This window comes from Sminthopsis crassicaudata, chromosome 3, assembly GCF_048593235.1.
Source record: "Sminthopsis crassicaudata isolate SCR6 chromosome 3, ASM4859323v1, whole genome shotgun sequence".
Taxonomy (NCBI): Eukaryota; Metazoa; Chordata; class Mammalia; order Dasyuromorphia; family Dasyuridae; genus Sminthopsis; species Sminthopsis crassicaudata.
Window position 1 is genome coordinate 457402757 of NC_133619.1, and position 23470 is coordinate 457426226.

At 37.6% G+C, this 23470-nt stretch overlaps 1 protein-coding gene across 3 annotated transcripts in view; it reads right to left on the reverse strand.

Moving 5' to 3' along the window:
• The window catches only part of TANC1 (tetratricopeptide repeat, ankyrin repeat and coiled-coil containing 1), a 254161-nt gene extending 238021 nt beyond the window's left edge, over positions 1–16140 (reverse strand). For 2 of the 3 annotated variants that reach the window (XM_074303382.1, XM_074303379.1), the window contains exon 1: positions 15943–16118. The gene's annotated coding sequence lies outside the window, so the exon portion shown is untranslated. Of the gene's footprint in view, positions 1–15942 lie in introns of all 3 variants that reach the window. The other variant, XM_074303378.1, reaches the window with a different exon arrangement.
• Positions 16141–23470: the final 7330 nt, after the last annotated feature.

Genomic DNA, 23470 nt, shown 5'->3' on the forward strand with positions numbered 1-23470 from the left:
TGATGAGAATACCACTATCTCCATGGGTTATGGAAAGAAACAGACTCAGAAAATTCCCACCAAGCACCTCACTTTCTAACATCCCAAGTATGGGTTCTGAGATGCCTGGACAGGTAGCCACCAATCGTCTCTTGTTGAGAGCAGTTGTCAAGTGTACAGTATAATCTTTATTTCTTGGCTTGGAAGTCGGCACAATATAGAAATATACCTCCTGCTGTGTCTCTAGCTTAAACTGGGCCTCTCTATAGAGAATGAAATAAAAGTTTATTGCCCCAAACCACACTCCAACAAGCCAGATGCTAATGACTGTGCTGGTGTAGAATCTCCCATGCTCTCAGACTTTCAGTAAATAAATGGAACGCTTTAAAAGGTTAATTTTCATAAAAACCAGACACCTTAAGTTTTGTTAGTGATAGCTTAATGCTAATAAAGCACCTTCACTTCCTCAGTGACTGTTCAAAAAAAATTACTCCATGCACTGAACCATCTCCATTAAGTATCCTATTAAAGTTTTGCTGAAATAATAGAAATTCAGCGAGTACATTAAGCTTAATAGCTTTGAAAAATACCCCAAACTCAAGTAAGGGATGACATTCAAATGGCTACTATTTGAAAAAGATGGGACTCAAAATTTTAATTTATTTGATTAAACATGCATAGCAAAGTTTAAAAGCAAAAATCATCTCCTGTAGCCATAAACTCAAGACAGCTGGGTTTCCAATTCCTTTATTCAGATTAACTAAATGTTTTTCCCCATAACAAGAAAGGACTGGGGCCCTGCCTGTGATAGCCTGCCCCGTGCTGAACAACAGCACAGGGGGAAGTAGGACAAACACAGGATGCTTCTGTTTTTCCACTCACTAACACGTGTCTATTCTTATATTTACTAAGCTAGCTATTACTTTTTCACAAATGATAGATGTCCTCTTCACAAAGAATACAGCTAAATCCCTTTACATCCTATTTGATTGTAAATCCAGTCAGGAGAAAGTCAGAGGATTTCTTTAAAAATAGAGGCAAAGAGAAGAAAAGAAGGGTTAGCATTTATACTGTACTCACTCCATGCAAGGCTCTACATATATTAAGTAATTTTTATAAATATCTCATTTAATGCCCACAACTACCCAACAAGGTAGGTGTGCTACTAATTATCCCCATTTTACAAATGAGGAAAGTGAAGTAAACTGAAGTTAAAGTGCTGTACCCGAGATCACACAATTAATTTGAGCAATGGTATTCCTGATTCCAAACCTAATGTTCTATCCATCTATCCAAGGCCTCTGGGAGAAAGTGGACCAGTGATTTCACTGATATGGGTACTCTCTCCCAAAGCAGGCCAGAATGGCCCAAAGGGCACGGAGGGGGCAGGGCAAAAGCCCTGGAGTCAAATCCAAATTCAGACACTAGCTGTGTGACCCTGAGCTCGTACCTCACTTAATCCTGTTTGCCTCATTCCCTTATGTGTAAAATAAGATGGAGAAGAAGATGGCAAACCACTCCAGTATCTTTACCACAAAGAGTCAGAACACGGTGGTCCATGGCAATCACTATTGCACTGACAGGGAAAAACAGATGACGTGTAGATTGTGGTGTCCATGATAAAAATACTCTAATTTCATAGTTCCATCCCACATAATATATATGTGCATATAGATTATATAAATATGTACCAAAAACTCTACTAAAGATTTATAGAGAGATGGGGAGAACATATAAAAGCGAATATATGCTTTTTGTTCCCCCATTGTTTGGATCTTCACCTGAGAGGAATGACCTCTGCATGGGGAAATGGAGAAAATGCCTGTCTTATCAATAATGTATATATGTGTGTGTCAGGGTCAGGACTTGAATGCAAGTCTCTTACTCCCAAATTCACTCTGAATCCAGTATACCACAATGCCTTTCTGCTAAAATTAACCAGTTCAAAATCCAAGTCAAGAAATATTCCTCCATTAAGCACCAAATGGATAGCACTGTGCTTTTATAGATAATAAAATGACTCAGATTATCCCCTTGCTTCAAATCTAAGCAGAACTCTAAAACCAAAATGAATATGCATTTATTATCCAAGTTGGTTCACCAGTGAAGACATATGGTTTATATCTTTTTTATTTAAGACAAGACCATATATCTGTTAAACTAAGCCAACAACTCAGAACACTTTTTGGCTATAATTTCACTTGGGATAAATCAAGTAGATCTTCTTAATGTTCAAATAAAATTAATTCCCCCTCAGTTCATTTGAAAGAGACAAGTATTGGTGATAGATCACTAAACTAATGCCTGGCCCAAATTACATAAAGTAGCCTTCTTTCTCCCACTGCCTTCCCCCCCAAAAAAAGAGTGGGGAAGGGGAGAAAAGGTTTCACTCTCAAAGGGCTTCTGGGGAGTGCTTGCTTTTAAAGTGTTCCTGATTTATATTAAAAACCTCTTGAAAAGTCATTTTGAAGTAACCCACCCCTGAAACTCATGTTCTCATTAAATTGGCAAAAATTCTTAAATTCAAAGACATCTCCATTGAACTTTTATTTCTTTCAAGAGATTGCTCTTGTTCTGGGTCTTCATCTTCCAATTCTAAATGCTGTAAGTCTGTCATCTTCTATAAATTACCTTATGGGAAATTCACTTTTACAGTCTATACATGTGCAAATCTCTAGGCCAGCCCTTTTCTGGCCTATAAATACTCCCATTGATATTTGCTTTAAGTAAAAGTATGAATGATCTCTTAGAAAAAAATTCCTCCCAATTAAATTATTGGGAAGAATTCAACACATTTAACTGACTTACTGATGAAAAATTATATTGGAGTAAATAATCGATTTAATTATCAAATTTGTTGGATACTTAAGAAGCTACATGGATGGCCTCTGGACTCAAAGCAACAGGAAAAAATAGATAGATAGATAGATAGATAATTATTGCAAAACTTTCTAAAACCTTCTTTAAAAAAAAAAAAAAGCCTCCCTATTACCTCCAAGCCATAAAATTTGTTGACTTCAGAGTAAAACACAAGCCAAAACATCAAACACTTTTTTTTGAAGGCCTTCCTTGTGTTACTTAACCATTTCCAGATTCTCTCCTAAAATCTAAATCTATCACAAACCAATAAGCAAAATTTTAAAAACTAAATAATTTTATCAAAGATTTTCTGTTTTCTAACACTGTCATCTTACTGGAAGTATAACACTATCCTCTGTCCTCAGAGGAGGGAAAGGTCAAATGACTTAGGTCTTTTGAGGATTTCAATAAAAAACCTCTTTGGATAGGTTTCATGATAGGTCTGGCCTTGTGCTAAATTCTACTCTCTAGCTAAAAGTTTCCAGTGTGGCACCTAGTTTACTCAAGGCAAGTTACGCCATATCCCATCTTGTAATTTAACTTTCAAAACACTTCTCAAAAACATCAAATCCAACATTAGGATGTTTTTCATATGCGAATATACAAAATCAAACAGCAATTCAGCTATAAAAATTTTAGCCATGATAGTTTTTAAAAACAAGTTTTGTTAATGCCTTCTTTTGTTATATAAGTATCTATCCAAATTTAGACTAAGAAAAAACAGGTTAGCAAAAACTGATAGTATATACACCTCTGTCCTAACAGATCCCACCTTGTGGTAGAATCATATTTCATTATCTCTTACATGAAGTCATTATTGGCTTTTCAACTGTACAGAGTTCAGCTTTTTTAGAATGATCATTTCATTCACATCCTTTTAATCAGGTTTACTATTTTTATGTAGTATTTTTCAGAATAGGAACTTTGTGTGTGTGTGTGTGTGGATGAGTGGGGGAAAAAAATCACTAAATATCATTTATCAGAGCTAAAAGTCACTGTATTCAAGCACTCTGATTTTCAATCTTTTCCATCCTGTGAGACCCTGTGACATCTGTTTCCTCTTTAATGTCCTATACTTGTCAACCCTCAATTAAGCACACCAATGAAGGGGAGGCATTGGTACAAATAACTGAAATTAGTGAATAATCTGCCCAGCTGGGCTAGACCTATAGAGACACTTCATCCCTACTATGCTGTAAGGGAATGATCATCTCTTTAGGGTTACAGCATAACTCAGCTCAAATCCATCAATTCAATTCAACAAATATTTATTTTAAGCGAATACTATGTAGAGGAGCTCCATTAAGCACCAGGAATTCCAGACCAAAAGAGGAAAAGGTCCCTGTCCTAGGGGCCCTTACTTTTAAGGAGGAGCTCAGTCAAGTTTCACCTCAACCACAAGCTCTTCCTAACCAGCCTCTGGTTCACAAGGATTACAAAAGTATTTTAAGTTATATTGTTTAGAGAACCAGAATCTGGCTCCACATTATTATCTGCAACACTTCAGGCAGATTATTTCATGTTCTGTAAGTCTTATTTTCCTATATAAAAGGATAGGGCAGTTAGGTGGTGAAATGGATAGAATGACAGATATGAGGCTAATTTTCCTAAGTTCAAATCTGTTCTCAGACCCGTAGCTGCATAACCCTAGGCCAGTCACTTAACCTTAATTACTCAATTTCCTCATCTGTAAAAATGAGACAAACGAAAAAAATAAAAATAAATGAACCAAATGATTCTAGCATGTTTGCCAAGAAAAAAACCCCAAATGGAGTAACAAAGAGTCAGCCTGAAAAACAAATTAGCAACAAACATAATAGGATGGCATTAGACTAGAATATCTCTAAGGAACTCACTAGCTCTAAATTTATGATCCTATTATAACCATTTGGCACTTACCACATCACATATTTGTGGTGGTAGTTGTCAATCCGTCAATATTCATGTACTAAGAGCCTACTACTATTATGCATCAGGCACAGGGGTAGCACAGGGCTAACACTAAGTTTACAAAAAGAGGCAAAAATATTCCTTCAAGGAGTTCATAATGTAATTGAGGAACCAATAAGCAAACATATGTTAAATAAATATAAAAAAAATATACAAACAAACTACATACAAGATAAAATAGGAAATAATTAACAGGGGAAGGCTCTAGAATTCAAAAGGTTAGAGAGCCCTACTCAGATCAGATATGGAATAAAGAAAGGATACATTTAGAAGGGAATAAAAGTCAGAGTAAGGGAATAAGATAAGTGAGGGAAAGGATAGAAGGTGAGAATGGGATAGAGAGGAAGCAACATATATATATGGTTTTTTTTTATTATAGCTTTTTATTTGCAAGATATATGCATAGGTAATTTTTCAGCGTTGACAACTGCAAAACCTTTTGTTCCAATTTTTCCCTCCTTCCCCCCCTCCCCTAGATGGCAGGCTGACCAATACATGTTAAATACATTAAAGTATACAACATATATATGTATGTAGAGATACATATGTAGATATATACGTGTGTGTGTGTGTATAATATAGCCTTAAAAGTTTTCTAAATTCAGATAGAAACAAGAAGGCACGGGAAAGAGTGAAGGGAGAGAACAGGGGAAGGATTCTTGGGTAGAAGTAGGTTATGTAGAATCAGAAAAGGTTGGGAAAGGTTTTCTGTACGAGATAAGATTTAGTTAGAGAGCCACTGGGGAAGAGATGACCTGGTCAGTACCTTGCTTCAGGAAAATCACTTTAGTGGTTGAATGGAGGATGGATTGGCGTTGGGGAGAGTCTTGAGGCAGGTAGACCTAGCAGCAGGTTACTGCAATAGCAATGCCTCCAAGAGTGAGATGATGGAGTCTGTACCAGAGAGTAGCAGGGTCAGAGGAAAGAGAGTGTGTGAGAGATGCAGAGATGAAACCCATAAGCCTTGGCAACAGATTGGGGTGATGGGGAGTGGCGGGGAGGAATCCAGAATGACTTCTAGAATGGAAACTGAGGGGGGAAAGGAAAATGTTGATGAAGATAGACGACTGGAAAAGGGGAATGTTATATTTTGGACATGCTGAATTTAAGATATTTTTGCTGGACATTCACTTCAAGGCAGTTGGAGATATGAGATTGGAGGTCAGCAGAGAGGTTTTAAGCAGCAGATGGATTTAAGAAGAGTCAACATTAAATCCATGAGACCTGAGGAGATCACCCCATAGTATAAAGGGAAAAGACTAGAGGGTTCAGGACAGAACTATGTGAGAAACCTTCAGCTGTTACCTTTCAAACGTGTTTTCTTGTCTACCCAACTAAACAAAAAGCTCTTTCAGGGAGCATGTTAACTTCAAACATGGTCTCTGATACTTAGTAGCTGTGTGACCCTAGGAAAATCACTTAACCCTGTTTGCCTCAGTTTCTGCAAATGTAAAATGGGAACAGGGGTTTTTGCTTTTGTTTTTGTTTTTGCAGAGTTGTTGTGAGGATCAAATGAAACAATATTTGTGAAAGTATTTAGCACAGTGCCTGGCACATTGTTGTTGTTGGTTTTAGGAACTATATAGTTAATCCTTTCCCTTCCAGTTTTTGTACTTGACCCCTGTTTGCAGCAGTTTCTTCATTTGTCAAAAAAGAAAAAAAGAAAAATGTTGCAGAAAGGAATGGCAAGAAAACTCCAAATGGGGTTATGAAGAGTTGACTATGACTAATCAAATGAAATATATATATATATATATATATATATATATATATATATATATATATATATATTGATGCAACTCTTATAAACAAAAGCTCTTTGTGGGTGGGGTCTCCCTACAGCCTCTACATGAAGACAAGAAATAATACAGGCTTTTCTACTTTTAAATAACTCTAATTATTAGAAATTTTTCCTAAAAACAAAATACAGCTATCATAATTCTCCCTCTCCTCTCTCACCTTCTACAGGTATGATCTTCTACACATTACTTAGCCTCCAGTTTTTTCATCTGTGAAATAAAGGGACTTAGCCATTTACTACTCCTTCATTCCTTTTACACGAAATTCAGAAAGGAAGCATATATATATATATATATATATATATATATATATATATATATTCCCACCAGGCAGTTAAAGCAGGGATGTTGAATGCCTTAATACTACTCAAATACTGAAGAATAGGGGAAAAAGTACCTAAGTGAAATATGCTAGCTGTAGAAAATATTTTTCTAGTGTGACAGTGCAGATTTAAGAAAACTGTCAATGTTTCCAAATGTTAAGAAAACTAATCAAAAGCTATCAGTATTTTGAATCATGTTAAAGAAGTCTAGTGTTTGGTTCCCACCTAAGAGCAAGCAGTAAAACAGCAATTTTGAAAATGGGTCCATCCTTCAAGAAAAGTAATCAATAAGTAATTTTAGTTTTATTTATGTTAATAATAAATTAACTTTGTTTAATAATTTAAGGTTTACAAATTAAATCAGATTCTTATTTTAACTTAAGACTCCAATGAGGTAGAAAGCCAGCCTCATAACCAGACAAAGCTAGCTTCAAAATCTAGTCTTTGACATGGATGGAATTTGTGATTCCTGAGCAAGTCACTTAAAATCTTCTGTCCCAAAGCTTTTTGGTTTCAGGACTCTTTTACATTCTTTAAAAAATAGACTCCTCCCACAAAGAGCTTTTGTTTTTGTTTTATAGTTTATTTGTTGTTCATTTGATCAGTCATACCCAACTCTTCATAATCCCATTTGGAGTTTTCTTGCCATTTCCTCCTGCAGCTTTTTTTTTTTTTTTTAACAGATGAGGAAACTGAGGCAAACAGGGGTTCCAGGATTACATGGCAACTAAGTGTCTGAAGTTGGTTTTGAACTGAGATGTTTCTTTCTGACTCAAGGCCTGGCACTCCATCCACTGTGCCACCTAGCTGCCCCAGGCAATCAATATATATATATATATATATACCTCCTTATAAATTAAAACATCTAAAAGTTTTATTATGAAAAGTTTTGACCTCAAGGGCCCTCTGAAAAAGGCTGAAGGACCTCCAGAGGTCCTCAAATCACACACTATGAGAACTCCTGCTCTCAGATGATAAATTGCATAACAACTGTCAACCTTCATTGGTAGAATTTCTTTACCTGGAGCTCTCTAAGATAACATCACAGATAACATCACAAATCTGGACAAAAAAAAAAAAAATTCTAAGAGATAAACACTACAACTACCCACATTTTACAGATAAGAAAACCAAGATTTTTTTTATGAATGACATCCCCAGATCACAATTAAGTATCAGAGGCAAAATACTAAACCCAGTTTTTATCTTATTTCAAGTTCAAAGTTCTTCCTAGAAGACAAGACTGATTATGTTTCTTTATCCTTAAGTGTAAGGTTACACCATGGGATGTGACAGTGAAGCTAACCAGTATCTCCAATTATCCAACTATTGTATACAAGCCCTTCACAACCAAAGGAAAAAAGCCCCTAGTCTTTCCAATTGCAAAGTGCCACAATACTATTTTTCCTTAAACACTAGATCCATCCATCTCTCTCTCTGTATGTCATCTGTGTGCCAGTATCAATGCCCTCTGTCTCAAATGTTAGCCCCCAAGGAATAAGTGGCCCTGCCCTTGGCCCATCTCCATAGAGCTTTTCTTCAAGTGTATAGTACAGTCAGTGGGTGCTCAATAAACATTAATAATTGATGGTGCTAATCCAAACTATAAAGCACTCCAGGCTAGCTGTCACCTTGCATTCTGGGAACAAATGCAGAACCAGATGCTCCCTGCAGTGATGAATCTAAATAGCAGAGTCATGGGTGTAGCAGCAGCCTACTTCAAGGTTTTAGCTGTAAGAACTCCTCTCTGGTCAGGAATGGAGTGAGTGGCTCCTTCCATGAAAAAGCTTACTGGGATGGGTCAAATTTGCTTTGTTGGACATGTCTAACCTATATTGGATTACTTGTCATCTAGGGGAAGTTGGGGGGAAGGAAAGGAGAAAAATTTGGAAAACAAGGTTTTGCAAGAAAAATGTTGAAAACTATCTTTGAAAGTATTTTGAAAATAAAAAGCTATTATTAAATTTTAAAATTTGCTTTGCTGAACTATACCAATTTATTATAAAGGAAAGCTTCAGGGATGGAAAGGGGTGAGTGTTAGTTGTGTCAGAAATGGGGGCATAGGGAAGGGGGAAAAAAAGCTTTCAATTAAACATTTATTAAAAATCAGAAGAAAACAAAAAATTTGAAAAGGGGAATGAGACAAAAAGAACAATTTTGCTATTAGTATATTAGATATCATAATCTTAAAAACAAAACTTCTTCATTTCATTTGCAATCTTTTTTTGTTCTTTGTATATTAAAATGTTCATTCTTATGCTTTTGTTACATTCATAATTTTTTTAAAAAGAAAATATTTTTTAAAATACTGTTGGGAACAAAAGATCCCACATGAGTAAGGGTTAGAAATAATCCCCCAACTAAAAAGGTTAGACTGAATTTCCCATACTGGGAATTGGCAGTTAAGCATCTGACGACACTGAATTTTCGATGTGTCATTTTTTTAAGTAACTAACTTTTTTGGAAGAGCTAGAAACACAAAAAGTATTCATCCAAATTACTAAAAGTAAATAGTGCAAATACCATACAATGCAAATACAATAGAACAAACTGCTTTAACTCAATGTTATTATCCAAGTGGCTGCTTTGTTGCTGATCATCTGCTAATCAGTGGTCTCCCACGGCAAGAACAGAAAAAAAATTTTTTAATTACTTCAGTACTCCATGGTTTTAAGCCTTTGGACTTGAATGGTTCCAAATGAATAAAACTATTCTGATTTGTCCCCTCTAATAATGTCTCTAATAAAAATAATGATATTTCTTTAGCACTTTAAGCATCATAATATCACAGATGATGGGCTGGAAGAAATCTTATATGTCATTTAGACCAGGACTTCATTTTTTTCCCCACTTACAACCCCTTTTCACTCAAGAAATTTTTATGTGATCCCAACTACATAAGTATATAAAATAGGTATACAAATTAAACATTTATTGATAAAACATTTACTGATAACAAATTGTCATTTTACAACCCCACATTGCTATCAGACCCCACATAGGGTTTTGATCCAGTTTAAGAAGTTCTTATTTAGAACAATATTTTCTCGTTCTCTGTGTGTGTGTGTGTGTGTGTGTGTGTGTGTGTGTGTGTGTGTATGTGTGTTTACAGAAGAAAAAAGGAGGTAAATGGAAAGGTATCATGTACAGTGGAAAGGGGAATGGCTCTAACTCAGAGTACCCAAGTTCAAATGTCAGCCTAGCAATTTACTATCTACCAGTGAAACTTTAAAAGCAAGTCATTTCAATTCAATCGGCTTTAATTTCCTCATCTATAAAAAAAGATGTGGGATGATATGGCTCTTTAAAGTCTCTTGCTGCTCTCTCTCAAGGATATAATGCCTGTCTTGTTGTGATAACTTCTTATTCCCATTTTACAGGTGAGGAAACTGAAGCAAACATTGGTTAAGTGATTTACCTAGAATCACACAGCTACTAAGTGTCTGAAATTAAATTTGAACTCAGGTCATCTTCCTGTCTTCAGGACTAAGATGCTATTAACTGGGCCATGTAGCTGACTCAAAATCTCTTCAAAGAAAGACGATGCACTAAATATGCAGAATTGAACATATTTTGTTTTGTTTGACTATACACAGTTGTCACAAGGGCATTGACTTTTCTTTTTCTCTTTTCCAGTGAGGGAAGAAGGTAAAACTGAAACAAATGCTTTCTTAAGAGAAAAAATAAAATTTAATTTAAAAAAGAATATAAGACTTTAACTGATGAAGGATATAAGGAACAGCTAATATAAAGAGTACTGAAAATATAAAGAGTGTTGAACTATATGGTTTCTGAGCTCTTCTGGCTTTAAATCTAGATCCTAAGATCAATGACATCAATGATTTACCCAATGCCACAACCAATGACTTTAAATTCATCACTTTTTCTACTGCAACTGGCTAAATCTGGAAGTTTACAAAGCACTTTCTCCAATGACCCTTTTTAAGTAAGATATACAAGTGTTACTGTCCCCATTTTAGAGCTGAGGAAATAGGAGGACTACTAAGGTTAAATGATTTGCCCAGAAGTCACAAACATTCATTAGAGGTAAGACTCAATTTCAGTGTTCTTTCAATCACAGTAAGCTTCATAAAGTCTTCAATCATTTTAAAAATATTCCATACTATTATATTAAATTTCAGGTTTGATGGGGGTTTCCTTGATTTTCTCCTATTCAGTAGGTATTTTAAAGTAGCAAGAGTAAGTATGTAGCACTATCTTCACTTTAAAACAAGATTTCATCTGAAAATTTAAAATTTATCAATAAGAAACTTTCTCAGAAGTGCACGAGATGGACAGTGTCCAGACCTAAAAGAGTCTAAAGCTTAACACACAACTTAATTTTAGGACCTTTTCAAAAATCCATAAGCGCTTCTTGATGAGTGTCAAACTGCACTTACGGCCTCTTAAAGTTCATAAATAGACTAGTAGACTGCAGCAAAATCATTTGGGGATGGCATGCTAAGGAAAAATGGGTCACCAGCAACTTGTCACATCTCTATCATTAGTCCAATGGCATAAAAGAAATATTTAAGAAGGCCAGCAGACTTATCCAGACAACAGTAAGCAGTACATAGGAAAGATAGAACAAAAATAGGATTTTCATCCAAATTTTACAATTAGGCTGAAAGATACCAAGATGAAAGGCAAAAGAAGAGTATTTTTTTCTGGAAGAGGTATAGGTTTGGAGAAATGATTTTCACAGGAATGCTGCCTAGGTTAAAATATTGTAGGAAGGTAGGAAGGTAGGAAAGTAGGAAGGTAGGAAGGTAGGAAGGTAGGGAGGTAGGGAGGTAGGGAGGAAGGGAGGAAGGGAGGAAGGGAGGAAGGGAGGAAGGGAGGAAGGAAGGGTAAGAGAAAGAAAAAGAGAAAAATAAAGAGAAAGTGAAAAGAAGGAAGAAAAAGGAGGAGTAAGGCAGAGAAAGGGGAGAAAGAAAAGGAGGAAAGAAAGAGAAAGGAGGGAGAGGAAGGAAAGAAAGAATGAAAAAAAGAAGGGAGAAAGGAAGAAAAGAGAGAGGAAAAAAGCAAATAAGGAAGAAAGGGAGGGAAAAAGGGAGGAATGGAGAAAGGAAGGGAGCAATAAAGCAGGAGGATTGTCAAATATATAATTGCTAGTTCTAGACAGATGACTTTTTGAGAGAAAGTTTTTCTTAAATTTTGCTCTGGTTTTTAATTCCTGATGAAGCCCAGTTGTTAATTCCTGTTCTCTTAAGAGAACCAGTTCAAATGTAAATAAAAATATGGTATGGAAAACTGTCACAGATTAGTCTTACTTGACCTGGCTCTAAGATTCTGGCCCATTCTCACTGCAACAATATAAAATTCAGATCAAAGATCTAAAAGGCTATTTCTAATCGTAGGGGTCAACAATCTAGCCACATTTTACAAATAAACTGAAGCAAAAAATAAATAAATAAATGAGACATTAAGGTGCCTAAAGTCAAACAGCTAATTAGTAGCAAAGCCTAGATCAGAATACAGGTGCTGACTCCAAATGTCATGCTCTATCATTACCATAGCTCATTTTATATAGTCCTTTACCATTTATAAAGTCCTTTTCACAAAACTACATTGTGAGTTACCATTCATATTTTACATATATGGAAACTGAGGCTCAGAGTTAATTAAATGATTTGTTTAAGCTTGCACAGCTTCTTTGGAGAATGGATCACTTCATTCTTTGTAATCCCAAAGGCCCAGATCAGTAGCTGGCAAACACTAGGCACTTAATAAATGCTTATTTCATAGAAACTAGGAGGTATAGAAAATCCAGTTTTCACCTTTCTTCTAATAGAATTTTGGGACTAGAAAGAGATGTAAGAGATCACAGACTTTAGGCTGTAAGAGATCATCTAGCCTCAATTCCTTCTTATTATAGATTAAGAAATCCAGGTATAGAACGGTTAAGTGACTTCCCTAAACATCTAAACCCATACCATGACTCCAAAACCAGTATTATTTGCTTAACAGAATCACTTAGGCCAACCTCTTTCATTTACAGCAAAGGGCCAGAGAGAGGTTAACTGACTTTCCTCCAAGGTCACACAACTAGTTCTACTCATAAGTACCTTTTGGTAATCTTTTTAATTAGGAAAAGGATGGAGAAGGGGCTGCTTTTTACTAGGTTTATGGGTGGAAAAACATGGAAACAAAACCAGTACAACTCACCTAATTAAAAAAAAAAATAAAAAACAAAGCCTTAGGCTTGCTTTTGCATTTACAAATTTACCCCATTAACTTCTCAATTAAATTGAACTCAGGAAAGGTTTAAAAAAAAAAAAAAAAAAAAAAAAAAAAAAAAAAAAAACACTACTCTCTAAGACCTACAAAGTCCATTTGTAACCCAGACAAAACCTTAACAATTGAATTAGAAATGTATAATGGAAACATTGACATAATGTTAACCTCCGGCTATGCCATCAGGCATAATTATACTATGGATTACAGCTCTCCCTTAACTGGGATGCTAGTTTTAGTGCTTCCCAGGGAGATGAAGTATTAATCAGTAACACTTTACTCAGAAGATGACGTTGCACAAAAAGGAACAATTTAATCAAGATTACTTCACCTTCCTTAAGATGATGCCCTGGGATCACCAGTATCACAAAAGCTGCCATGGCACCAAATAAATGAATGTGGTTAGACCCACAAAATGTTCTTTCCCTCAGGCAGTTATGGGAAGCTGAGAAAGACTGGCTATGAAAAAAATATATATTTGTGTTGTACACTGAACAAAAATCATAATTTGGACATTCTAGGGCTTAACCAAACCAAAGAAAGCAGGAAATCTACCACTTCCAACTCCTAGCCAAAATTAAGTTTGTTGTACCACATCTGCAAGGCCAGGTCACTTGAAGAGAACCTTAAACTTATTTCTGGACTTTCCTGACTTCACTGAAAGTCAATGACACTATTTCCCATCCTTTATTGTCAAATCACAGGAGTCAGGAAGCTCTGGAATGGGATCACTTGGCAGGTAAGTAGCTGGATCAACACTAGGCGGAAACACTGAAGGATGTCAGATACCATATTTATTTCCTTTTACTTCTGAATACTTTTAATTTTAAAACCACCAGGATATATTTACAAAAGCACTATGGCTGACACCCACCATGCATTCTGGCTCACACAGAAACTTTGCACAGAAATCAACATACTTGGTGTAATCTCCTTGCAAGGCTTGGGAAATAGCCTGAATGAGTAAAACATTCAAAATACTATAATGAACACCTCTCCTCACTCATAAAATCCTTCATTCCCAGCAATCAAAAAAGGCAGCTGTTAAGGACCAGAAATCTCCTGACTTTTCCAGTAGCTCGGCTGACACTGCTCTGCCAGATGGGGAAGTCTTTACTGATTCCTTCCTCTGTAACTAGTCCTATGTGCCCCTCCCCCCTTGCCAGTGCCACCCTGGCAAACACGAGGATGATACTGGGGGGAGGGGGAGGAGAAGGTAGAGACACAAACATCCTTCTTTCCTAAAGCAGCCTCCTCCCCCACTAGCCCACCGAAAAAGAAAACCAGCACACAAGCCTTATTTAGCGACAAGAGCCAATTCCTAAATCCTTTCTTCAAAGGTTTTGAATTAGGCACCTCCTTTCAAGCAGAGGAGTCTGGAGGATATCCTGAGCAAGACTCATTCACCGCTACGTCCTCCAGTTTCCAACTACGAGTAATTGGGGTGGGGGCAGCAGGTGGGTGTAATGGTTGGAGCCCCAGCCCTGAAGTCAGGAGGACCCGAGTTCAAATCTGACCACAAACACTTAACACTTCCTGGCTGTGTGGCCCTGGCCAAGTCACTTAACCCCAATCGTCTTGGCAAAAATAAAAAAATAAATAAAAGTAATTGGGATGGTCGTCAGTCAACTTCAGGATTAAAGGGCACTCACTAGCCAAGGACGCATTTTCTGCTCCCGCAGTTCAGAAATTAGGAGTTCGTAGATAACCTCCAATGACATCATTCCAGGTACGGCCATTTACGCCTAAGTACCAGCAAAGGTGAGAGTGGGGGTGGATACCTGCGGTAAGATCCACCGCAGGTGAATCCCTAGTGCTTCCACTTCGTTATCAATCCCCACATTTCCGGTCAGAAGCCTATCACGATAAAACTAGACAACTTTTAAAAAGAGTTAAAAAGACTTTGCTCTACAAACCGAGAGTTCCCGACGTGTGGGGTTTGCCTTTTAGACTTAAATTTTGGAATGTCCCACCTCTGGGAAACCGTGCTTCCGCCTGGATCCCGAGGTCAATCCCCTCAGTCTGCCGAAGGGAAGATTTAAAAGAAAAGCACTTCTCCGAGAGTGAAGCTGTGGAGATACTGTTTTTCTATTATTCAAGCCAAACCATCCTTATCCTACACCAGGGAGGGGAGAAGACCGTAGCGGAGAGAGGGCACGGGCGGAGGGGAAGGATGTCAAGGTTTCTTTAAAAGTCTGCGAAGTTGGAGACGTTCTCCGGGTAGCGAGGCTTACGTGACCACACTTGCCCCCTCGGCTTAGAGACCCTCGCCGCTTTCCCCGCCAACGCCCCCGAGCGCCTTCTCCCTCCCGATCCAGCGGTGCCAGGTACCCTTTCCTCCCGCCTCCCCGACATTCTCCTCCCCACCACCTTCCCCCGCTCCAGGTACCAGGCGCAGCCCAGGCCCTTGCCCAGCCCGGGGGCAACGGCACGGGGAGGGAGGAGAAGAACCCAGAGCGTGCGACCTCAAACTTCTCCATCCCCGAGGACATTTCCTCCAGCCTAGGGCCGGCCTAGCCCGACCGGGGCGGGGCAGGGCAGGGCGGACGGGCTGCTCAGACCTGAGGCCCCGCGGAGCGCCCAACATGTCCGAGCCTATTCCCCGCAGCTGGGAATGGGGGGGTACAGGAAAGGGGGTACGGCGCGAGGAACTTTCCCACGCCCATCCTGCCTCCCCGCGTACTGCTGTCCGCACTCCGAGAATTAAAAAAAGAGAGAAAAAGGAAAAAAAGAAACCACCTTAAGAAGCCGGCCCCGCCACAGCTCCCCACGCGCCCGGGACTGCGCCAAGTTACCTGCCGCCGGGAAAGTTTCCAGCTCCTCCGGGGCGCTCGCTCCACCAGGCGCACGGGCTCAGGGTGCCCGACGTGCGCGCTCAGCCCGCGGCACAGCGCCCTGCCCGGTCCCCCGGCACCCCGGCTGCCCCCGCCGCCTCTGCCCGGCTGCCGCTGGGCTGCTGCCACTGCTCCTCCTCCTCCCTTTCTTTTTCTCCTCCTCCTCCTCCTCCAGCCGCTCCCGGGGCTGCTACTGCCAGGCGGCGGCTCCGAGCCGGGTCTCCCCGCCTAGCCAGGCCAACACCGGGGCCTCATTGGCAGCGCTAATCCCCGCCCTTGCGCGTTTTCCCGAAGGCACCTTCCTCCATCCCCTCCTCCCTCCCGGCTCCCCCAGCCTCCTTCTCCCCTCCTCCTCCTCTCCCCCACCCCCTCGGTGTCTATTTGCAGAAGGGACCGGCTGGGGCGCTGCGGGAACGGCGCTAAATCGGCGCTGCGCGCGGGGCCCTCGCTCCCCACCTCCTGTAATCCTGCTCATCAGTCACCCCAGACTCGGGGTCCCGTCTCAGGAAAAGTCCATTCTCCCCATAAGTCTGAGCCTCCCCTGTCACTGGGAGGGAAAGCGGACTGGGCAAGTGGGCGATCCCGTCCTCCTCCCCCTCCAAATCAATAAGGGCTCCGGCTTTCTCCTTCCCCCTCCCCACCCCCGGCCTGGCCGCCTTTTGGAAACAACCGAGGAAAACATATGGGAGCAATTAGACGAGCAGAAGTTTTTGGTCGTTGGGGGGTTATTTTTTATTTTATTTATTTATTTTAAACTGTTGTGCTCTTGCCTGCTAGTTTCCTCCGATCGGTGACTGAGCTCTTCCTTTCCCTTTGCTAAAGGCTGTGGCTGGGCCGGGGTGGCTTCCCCAGGGCGGTGCAAGGGTCCGGGAGGCGAGATCACTTCCCTGCTGTTCCACCTCCTCAGAAACAATGCGCAGCCCGCTGATAGCGAGGCGGCTGCCGGGCCAGAGCCGTGCTTTCCCCGGCTTTCCGGGGCTCCTGCAGTTCCGTTCCCTTGGGAATGACCTAGGGCCCTCTGGGGCGCGTCTCCGTCGAATGCACTCGTTGTCTATGAACCCGAGAGGATACAGGAATGTGATTTTTTTTTTAATCATTATTATTTTGGATTGTAATGTAGATCAAATAACTGGCGATTCAAAATATGTTCACCTGCCAAGAAGAAACTGGGACAGAATTTAGAACTAGATGTTTTGAGTTGGAACGCCACCTCTGCGTCTGGTCAGTTAACTTGCGCAAACCACTTCGCTTCTCACCTGTAGAAAAGGGTTTGAACTAGATGACCTCTAGAGTTCTCCTCCTTTAGTGAATCCAATTCCCCTAGGCTTAATGAATAAGAAACAGGCTCCTCAGTATGAAAGATTTAACTCCTGCCTGACACATCCCAGCTTGACTCCCCGGATCAAATCTCTTAACTTCTCCGTAGCTCAGGCACCCTGTGATTAAACATTGCAAGAAAGTTGCGGATCTATATTGGTAAATGAAGTTACCACACTAATAAAGCAACCGCCTTCCAAAAAAAAAAAAAAAAAAGGTAGAGGGATTTCTGCAAAACCTGAGTCAAGACCACGCCTATTTACTCTCGATCTTGTGAAAGCACTTAGACCCAATAATCAATTTTTAGGACAATAACACCCATCCGGAGCTCCCAATCTAGTCAGTGGAGTAATCTACATTTTTTCAAACTCTCCATAAGATCCTGGCCTGAGCACTGTCATGAGTTGTGGCTATCATGTATTTTTCAGAAGAAATTGTGTTTGTTTTACCTCATCAATGAGCTTGGAGAATCTATCTATCTATCTATCTATCTAACTATCTATCTATCTATTTATCTATACACACACACACACACACACACACACACATATATATACATATTCAGAAGTTGCTATAAACTGGTTTATAGGCAACCTATAACCTAGTCTATGACACATTCTCTTTTCAAGACAACTATATTTTAAATGAGTTCCCCATAAAATCTGGCTTCTCACACAGTACTTCCCAGGATAAAGATAAAGCAATAAGTATCTCCATGTTTAAAGGTTTCAGTAAAAAGATGCACTAAGCAACAGAGGACTTTGTTAAGCATAACAGAACCACTGAAATTTGTTGCATTTTCACTTGTAAATTCAAGCTTAGTTATTACCAGCCTAATGTCTGAGCTATAAATTCATCCAAACAAAAAAAATGCTGCTGAAAAAGGTACCCTGTGTCCTGTTCCATAAGACATTACTGAAACCCATAGTGTAATTCATTTTCTTTTAATTTACACTAAGATGGGAGAGGGAGGTCTTATGAATGTTATTTTAAGGTATTTTAAATGCATGAAAGTTATCAAATTACCATTAAAGAAGTGAGTAGGCAAAGCATCAAAGGGAGAACAGGAGAATACAAAGCAAAAGAGAGCCTCCTACCTGATTCTAATAAATGTGTAAGTGTAATAATAAGAGGTTAAAGAAACAGTGTAATAAAGTCAAGGCGACAGAATGGCTGGCTTGTCTCCCAGTACAAATTAACATACAGCAGGTCAAATTTATTCTTTGCATTACTTTTTTTTAACTTTCTACTTTCTTGAAGCTGTCTTCAAATTTATGCAATAAAATTTCTATTTAATTATGCTTTGGAGGGGCAGCTAAATATTGAAGTGGATTGAATATCCCAGTCTGAATTCAGGAACTGAACTCAGGAAGAGACCTGAGTTCAAAGTCAACCTCAGACACTAGCTGTGTGAAATTTCAGCAAGTCATTTAACCCAGTCTATCTCAGTTCCTCTGGATCTGGAAAAAGGAAATGGCAAACCACTGAGTATCTGTGCTCAAAAAACCCCATATGTGTCAGTCAAACACAACTAAACGACAATCATGATTAGAGATTGAATTTAATGAAGTTCCTCTATAACTAGAAACTGACAGAAATCTATAGATTTACCAATTACTATTAACTCTTTTGAATTCTTTCTTTAGTGGCTTGTTTTAAGTGCCTCTAGAACACTTATATAAATTAACATTTTAACCAGTAATATCATATAGACAGCAATTTTAAATTTGTATACAGAGGGCCCCTGTCTTTCTTTCTGCAATGTTTATATATAATTCAAAAATGCACATCTTAAAGTATACAATCTAATTTTTGGCTTTAAACAGCTAACATTACATACAGCTATGTCCCAGAGAGAATAATAAAACAACTGTTGTTGGGATTTAAATATAGTTTAAGAAGAATTTATAGTTTAAATAAAAAGAATGAAAAAAAACCACAAAGTAAAATTATTTAAAAGTGCTGGTTAATTTTTTTTCCAGAAAAATCAATGTTATCAAGAAAAAAATGGAAGCATTTTTGAGTTTTTTATATGAATGAATGAATATATGAAATGGGAGATAGGAAGACCTCATTTTGAATTCTATTTCTGGAACAAGTTGAGTGACAATAAAGCAAATCACTTAAACTTAAAGAGCCTCAGGCACCTCTCAAATTTGTCTAAGAGTTAAAAATTGGTTATGGTTTGCTTAATACATAGTATTACCACAGGAAAAAAATAAACATATGAAATACTAAATAAGTCCATTTCAAGTAAATTTAAATCACCTCTCCTCATTAAAAAAAAAAAAAATCTTTATTTCCTTGCCTTTGATTTTGTGTTACTGAAGGGAATTGAGGGACCAGTTATTGGTGTGGGTTGAGTGAGTATGCTTCCTTCTTGTTATTAACCCTATCTCTTATAGTTTAAAATATATGTGGAAAGAGGAAATGATACTTGTTTGGAGTAAGAAGACCTGGACTCAAATAATGCCTCTGTAACTTACAACTTGTTTGACTGAGGACAAGTTAGTCTCTTTGGGTTTCCAACACATTAAGATAAGAAAGTTGGGTTAAGAGGATCTCTTAGTACTTAACAGCTCTAGATCTAAAATTGTGAACCCAAAATGGAAAAGAGTGATATGTTTTGTTTGTGAATCTTAATATTTATCATGTACTATTTGTGTTTTGTATTTAAACATACAATGAAAGTACAATAATTTTCTTGCCCTCAAGTTTGCAAGCTTTTCAAAGTTTGGGGAAATAAAACAATAAATATTATACTGGTAGGTCATTTTACCAACTGTTTATTGCTTAGGGCAGGAAACCATGCATTGAAAGTAAATATATGCTTCCCCAAGCCCAGAGTCTTTGAATTTGTTTTAAAAAATCAAAATTAGGATCAGTGCCAGAGTTTATAGCCTATGTAATACACACAGTGAAAGCATTTCTCCTTAAACAAAAACTGAAAAAAAAAATGGTAGTGACAAAGGCTCTTCCATATTGGAAAGCTTTGGGAAGGACTTCAGGAAGCCAAAATAAAAAGAATTCACAGTTTTAGCTGAAGAAAATAAAGAAATAAGAATAACATAGTACTAACAGTCTTGACATGTGTAATGGCATTTGGTCACATAAAGGTTCCAACTCATGATTAGATGTAGTCTAAGGCCAAACATTGTATCTTGTTTCATCTTTCTATGTATTACTCTACCTTCTTCCCCATAACTTTGAACATATTTGTATATATTTTGTATTTGTTTATTTGTGAAGAGTTTCACTCTAATATAGGGTTCATAACCTTTTTTATATCATGGACCATCTTGACAATCTGATGAAGTTTATGGACATATTCTGAGAATAATGTTTTTAAATGCACAAAATAAAATACATAAAATTGTAAAGGAAAAAATTAGCTGGAAATATAGTTAATTATATATATATATATATGTATGTATGTGTGTATGTGTGTGTGTGTGTATATATATATATATATATATATATATATATATATATATATATATATATATATATATATATATATATATATATATATATATATATATATATATATATATATATGTTTTAAAGCCCACTGACCCTAAGTAAGAATTCTCACTTATAAAATGTAAACCCCTTGAGAGCAGAAACTATCTCACTTTATCAGCTCCTCAAACATTGTCCAGGTGTAGTTTAACAAATGTTGATTTATTGATTAAAACAACTACAGCCAAGCCAATACATATATATTTTAAAATAGCCAAAGCGAAATGTTATGGCTGATTTTCCAAACTATAGCTGCCTGAATGATCTCTGCAGAAGAAATATATTTAATTTCCTATGGCTAGAAAATTAAAATATGGTACAATCAGATAGTAATAAGTTTTAATAAGAATGGAGGACAATGATAATATAAAGAATGAATGTGATCTCAGAGATGACTCTCTTAGATTGCTCAAATATTTTCCCTCTTTGCTTGGTGTTTTCTGCTTTCCTAAAAAAAGAACTGTGATTTTTCCCTTTATTTCTCTCTCTTGTTTACCTAGCACTGCTTTTGGTCAACAGTGGTAGTAAAAACAGATTTGTAGACTTGAATGGCCCTATTTGCTGAAAGTAAAAGGAAGAGTACTTTAAAAATGTGTGAATATCCATTACTTATTCTAGACGTGGGAGGAAGAAGGGGAGAGAAGCTAGGCAGTTATTAAGCTCCTGTATTTAAAAGAAGTGTGAATAACTGCTACTTTGACGTGGGGAGAGAGGAGGGAAAAAAGTGAGATGTAGCGCATTTTTTAAACTCTTGGCTACCACCTGTCCTTATCCTGATAAGAAGTCAAAAAGTTAGTTCAATCCTGGTGAGAAATGACGTTTAATCTAATCTTTTAATCTAATCTAAGCTAATAATTCATTTTATGAATTCCATCCCCCACCCATTTAATGGTAAAGTATCTGCTAAAGGGAAAAAAGAAATTTTTGCTAATACAATTTCACCTTCTTCAAGCAAACCTAATACATGAAAATTCAGATTCCTAGAAGATTTAAATTAAGTAGAAATCTACAAAAAGAAGATTCACAAGAAGATAAAAAAAAATTAAGAAAATGTTTTCTTAAAGTTTACTAACACTCAATTCTCAAGGAACACATCTATCACCAAAAGCAAAGTAAAATTGTAAAGTGAATCTTAAAATAGTTTTCCCTTTCTAGGAAGAAATATCAGTTTACTTCCATTTCATTCTAAGTGAAAAGTACCACAGCTGGGTGGTGGTGCAATGGATAGAGATCTGGGCCTGCAGTCAGAAAGGCCTAAATTCAAATTTTATTTTATACATTTACTTTGCTTTGTGTTGTTGGACAAATCACTTACCCTCAGTTTCTTCAACTGTAAAACAGAGATAAATAATAGCAATTACTTCTCAGGGCTGTTATGAAGATTGAGTGCACAATGCCAGGCACATAGCAGACATTGTATAAATTCCAGCTGTGATGATAATAATGATGATGATGATGGATTTGAGAAATTATAACCAAAGTGCAAACAAGATTTAGTAAATCAGAAAATTTTTCTGGGGTAAAAATCAAGAGAAGAGGAATTGTTTCATTTTGTGTGATGATTTTGAAGACCTATAATCAAAACATAATCATATTCCTACTGCTAACCTGACAGGGAGACACAAGTTAAGGGCATTAGTAATACTGATTATGATGAAGACGCTTGGAATGGCCATGGTTTGTTTTGTTTTTTCAGAAAAGATTTCACAACTTGACTTTATTCTCTGTTAGAAAATTAGTAGAATTTAAGATTAAAGGCAGAAATAATTTAGCTCTAAAGTTCTATTACTATTGTCTCATATAAACCATCACACAACATTTCTGTTACTTTTAGTGGAACTTTATATAATTTAAGAGAGAATTGTGATAGAAGTAAATATCTAGAAAAATTCAAATAATAGAAGTTCATTAAAGGAATTACCACTTCCCTCCAGCACCAGCACCAGCTCTCAAAACTAGCCACTTAGTAAAGATTGATTTGGCTACCTAGTGAGCTGTAGCTAAAGGCCTTTTATCTCTCAGTGATTTCAAAGCTCTAGTTAAGCTTCCTTTTGCTAATGTATTACCCTCACTATTCAAGACTTTCAATGTCTTTGAAAAGACCACCTGAAGAGAAGGTGATTACAGATAGAATTACAATAGGAATGGGTTAAAACAAGATGTCAGGGATCTGAAATAAGACAACAATACACTGGAGGTCTAAATTAGATGCTGTCCTCCAAAAGCCCTATCTTTCTTTTTTATTTCTTTCTTCCTTTACTGGAGTCTCTAGGAAAGTTAAAGGCCTAGAACTTGGACACAGAACTAGAACCTGCATCTAAGGAGGAAAAAAAACAACAATAAAAAGCAAAAAACTACATATCGTTGCTTCTAAAGGTTAACAAGGAAGCTGTATTTGCTCTTCAAACAGAAAAAAAGATGAAAAATACCTGCTATATTTGATGTTCTCTTTCATTTTCAGGCACAGACCAAGTTACCCTCATGTTCCTGGATCTTATTGGTATGAGTAAAAAGAAAGGAACATAAATTAATTTTTAAATGTCCTAAGCTCAAATGCTAAGTTCTAAGTTAATAGCATTTTTTTTTTTTTTACTGAACATAGATGACACAGAGACCTAATTGTGAGGTTCATTAGAGTTATTAGAAAAAT